At 58.1% G+C, this 3,935-nt stretch overlaps 1 pseudogene; it reads left to right on the top strand.

Moving 5' to 3' along the window:
* Window positions 1-344: 344 nt before the first annotated feature.
* LOC138400867 (CREB-regulated transcription coactivator 2 pseudogene) lies at window positions 345-2,454 on the top strand (annotated as a pseudogene).
* The last annotated feature ends 1,481 nt before the right edge of the window (window positions 2,455-3,935 follow it).

Below are 3,935 nucleotides of genomic sequence, written 5' to 3'. Positions count from 1 at the left end.
CGAGGGGCGAGGGGCGAGGGGCGAGGGGCGAGGGGCGAGGGGCGAGGGGCGAGGGGCGAGGGGCGAGGGGCGAGGGGCGAGGGGCGAGGGGCGAGGGGCGAGGGGCGAGGGGCGAGGGGCGAGGGGCGAGGGGCGAGGGGCGAGGGGCGAGGGGCGAGGGGCGAGGGGCGAGGGGCGAGGGGCGAGGGGCGAGGGGCGAGGGGCGAGGGGCGAGGGGCGAGGGGCGAGGGGCGAGGGGCGAGGGGCGAGGGGCGAGGGGCGAGGGGCGAGGGGCGAGGGGCGAGGGGCGAGGGGCGAGGGGCGAGGGGCGAGGGGCGAGGGGCGAGGGGCGAGGGGCAGCTGACGCGTCGGGGGCGAACGGGCCTGGCTCCGCCACGACCTCAGCTTCCAATCCGCGCAAGTTCAGAGAGAAGATCGCGCTGCAGAAGCAGCGTCAGGCCGAGGAGACCGCGGCCTTGGAGGAGGTGATGACGGACTCAGCTCCACCCGGTTACAGGCCCAAAAACTACGGCTGGCGAACACAAGGAGCTTCCATTACGGTGGTTCTCTGCTCGGTGTCAACCGAATCGGCTGTAGCCTGGCCGAGCTCCAGAGACCTCTCCGCTCACCTTCGGATTCATCGCTCGGCACCATGGCTGCTGCAACGGATGTGGCTAGACACCCGCAGAATGGTGTCCCCACTCCACCGATACTCCGATACTCCGCCACGTTGACAGCTCTCCCTATAGTCCAGTCTACTTATCTCCTCCCCCGGAGTCCAGCTGGTGAAGGACGATGCCCTGGGGCAATTTCCCGCAGAGAAGGGGCAGTTGTTTCTACTATCTGCTCTTAACACAACAAGCGTGATGAACCCCAGGAAACTTATCCAGTCCCCACACCTCCCAGCATCCTGCCCGGGGCCAGACGTCGGGGTTTTCTAGATGGTGAAATGGACTCCAAAGTCCCTGCTGTTGAGAACTTGCTAGATGACAAGCGTTTGCTGAAGCCGTGGGATGTGAAGAAGCTGTCCTCATCTTCCTCCAGACCTTGGTCCTGTGAAGTCCCTGGAATTAACATCTTTCCACCTCCCGACCAGCTAGCCTGCCAATGTGCCTGTCCTCCCAACTGCCATGAACACAGGGGACTCCCTATTTGACCTCACCAACCTGCACTTTCCCCTACCTCCCTGGACCCTGAGGAGACAGCCCACCCTAACCTGAGCGGGGGTTGAAGGGGAACAGTACCTCCAATTTGACCCACACCATGACCCACCTGGGCATCAGTGGAGGCCTGGGCCTGGGGCCGGGCTATGATGCACCAGGACTTCATTCACCTCTCAGCTGCGCATCCCTGTAGTCCTCCCTAAGCAATCCCAGCTTCCAGGCTTCCCTGAGCAGTCCTCAGACCCAGCTCTCCAGGGCTCCCACAGCCATCCCTCACTGCCCACCTCCTCCTTGGCCCGCCATGCACTGCCCACCACCTCCCTGGGCCATCCCTCACTCAGTGCCCCTGCCCTCTCCTCCTCCTCTTCCTCCATTTCATCCCCTGTTCTGGGTGCCCCCCATTATCCAGCTTCTACCCCTGGGACCTCCCACCACCACCACCCTGTGCCCCTCAGCCCCCTGAGTTTGCCCACAGGCCCAACTGATGCCAGAAGGTCTCAACAGCAGCTGCCCAAACAGTTTCTGCCAACAATGTCACCTACCTTGTCTTCCATCACTCAGGGCATCCCCCTGGACACAAGTAAACTACCCACTGACCAGCAGCTGCCCACATATCCCTATACCTCCACCCCGGTCTGGTTCTGCCCACCCAGCCACCCTCCCCGAAGCCTCTACAGCAGCCAGGCTGCCCTCTCAGGCCTGCTCAGTGCAGCCCTCAGGTGGGCAGCCCCCAGGCAGACAGCCGCATTTGGAACACTATGTCCACCTGGGCCCTGTGGGCACGGGCAGAAGTCTTACCACCGGCCAATGAGTGACTTCAGGTGGGGGAACCTCAAGCAGTTCAGCATGGAGAGCCCGTCAACCAGCCTGACGCTGGATCCCTCTGGCTTTTCCAAAGCACCTGAATTTTTAGGGGGTGAGGGGCCGGTGGGTGGCCCCCAGGATCCCCACACCCTCAACCACCAGAACTTGACTCACTGTTCCCGCCATGGCTCAGGGCCTAACATCATCCTCACAGGAGACTCCTCTCCAGGTTTCTCTAAGGTGATTGCAGCAGCCCTGGCCGGACTGCCTGGCTGTAAAGTGTCAGCAGCTGGGTTGGAACCAGGGCTGGGGCTAGAAGATGAGCTTCACATGGAGCCACTGGGCCTGGAAAGGCCAAACATGCTGAGTGACCCCCGTGCCCTGCTGCCTGATCCCACAGTGGAGGATTCATTCTGCAGTGACCGGCTCCAGTGAGGGGACCTCATCACCATCCCTCTTCTTGGCCCCGTCCCCTATCACTGTTCCTTTCCTCCCTTCCCCTGGCCAGTAGAGACTCCACTCCCTGCCCCCAGATCCTCCTTCTAGCATGAATGAAGGATCCTAAGAATGAAAAAAAGCAAGGGGTTTGTCCAGGTGGCCCCTGAATTCTGCACATGGAGTTGGCCTGGGGGAGCCCAAGGGAGGGCCTAAAGCACTTGTAACTTTGAACCGTCTGGCTGGAGGTCAGAGCCTGTTGGAAAGCCGGGGGCAGAGGGAGGCAGGGGGGGCCCTGGAGGCAGGGCTTATCTGGATGCCTTGGGGTGGGCAGTGCCAGCCCCTCCTCACCATTCTTCCCCTTGCAATGGAGGAGAGAGACAGAGTGGATATTATTTTTTCATTAAATATGTTACATGTTAATAAAAAAAAATCTTATCAAAAAAAAAGAATCACTGTGAGCAACAGTTTCTTCACTGGCAAAATGGGATAGCTACTGTCCTCACCATCCTGGGTTTTGTGAGAATCCAACATGACAATGCAATCAAAGAGCTCAGCATGGTGCCGGCACCCTGTAGGTGCTCAATAAGTGTTAGTGATTCCTCCTGGGACTTGGCCAGAGCCGTGCTAGGCAGGAAAAACATGAACTGGAGCAGAGGTGGGAAAGGGCCCAAGCAGTTCAGCTGAGCAGACGGAAGAGCCAAGGCCCAGCACAGCAGCCAGAGAGTCCCACTTGCACTGTGAAGCAACTGGGAGCCACACACAGTTCTGGAGCTAGGCAGTGACAGGTGGCAGTGAGTGTGGCAACACTGGGCAGGAGACCTTTGCCAGCAGCAAGTTCCACGTGCTGGAGACTTAGCTGTTTGGCCAGATATAGGCTTGTCAGATTTAGCAAATAAAAATAAAGAACACCAAGTTAAATTTGAATTTGAGATAAATAAGGAATAGTTTTATAGTCCCAAATATTGCATGGGACATACTTATACCAAAAAACATTTGTTATGTATCTGAAATTCAAATTTAACTGAGTGTCCTTGATTTTTATTTGCTAAATCTGGCAATCCTAGCCAGACACCAGTTGCCAGCCCCCACACCCTCAACCCCGCATGCTGTGGGGAGCCAGCCCCAGGGTCCACTGCCTCCCTTCCCACCTTCCACAGGGCCACCAGGAATGGTGGAAGAGCCACTCCTGGAAGCCAGTCTTGCTGCTCATGACAAGTGATCACAGTGGCAAGCCCAGGTGAGCTGGCTCTCCTACCTCATGCCAGGTTCACCCAGCAAGAAAGTAGTGGGGCACAGTAAATAACCACTGGATCTGTGAATTAGCAAAGCACATAGGCTACCAAATCCCATAAAGAAGGGAGTGCCACCTGCACTCTTGGATTAATCAAGAAAAAAACAGCTACGGGGATAAAGGCCCACCCAGTGAGTCTATCCAAGATAGATGGTTTACATCCCCATCTATCTTGGATAGACTCACTGGGTGGGCGAAAAGATGGCCACCACCCTTAACCCCCGAAATGGGCAACCATAAGCACCCACGCTGTTTGCACC

Source organism: Eulemur rufifrons, chromosome 20, assembly GCF_041146395.1.
Source record: "Eulemur rufifrons isolate Redbay chromosome 20, OSU_ERuf_1, whole genome shotgun sequence".
Taxonomy (NCBI): domain Eukaryota; kingdom Metazoa; phylum Chordata; class Mammalia; order Primates; family Lemuridae; genus Eulemur; species Eulemur rufifrons.
Note: the sequence above shows the minus strand (reverse complement) of the source record. Positions and strands in the feature narration are given on the sequence as shown.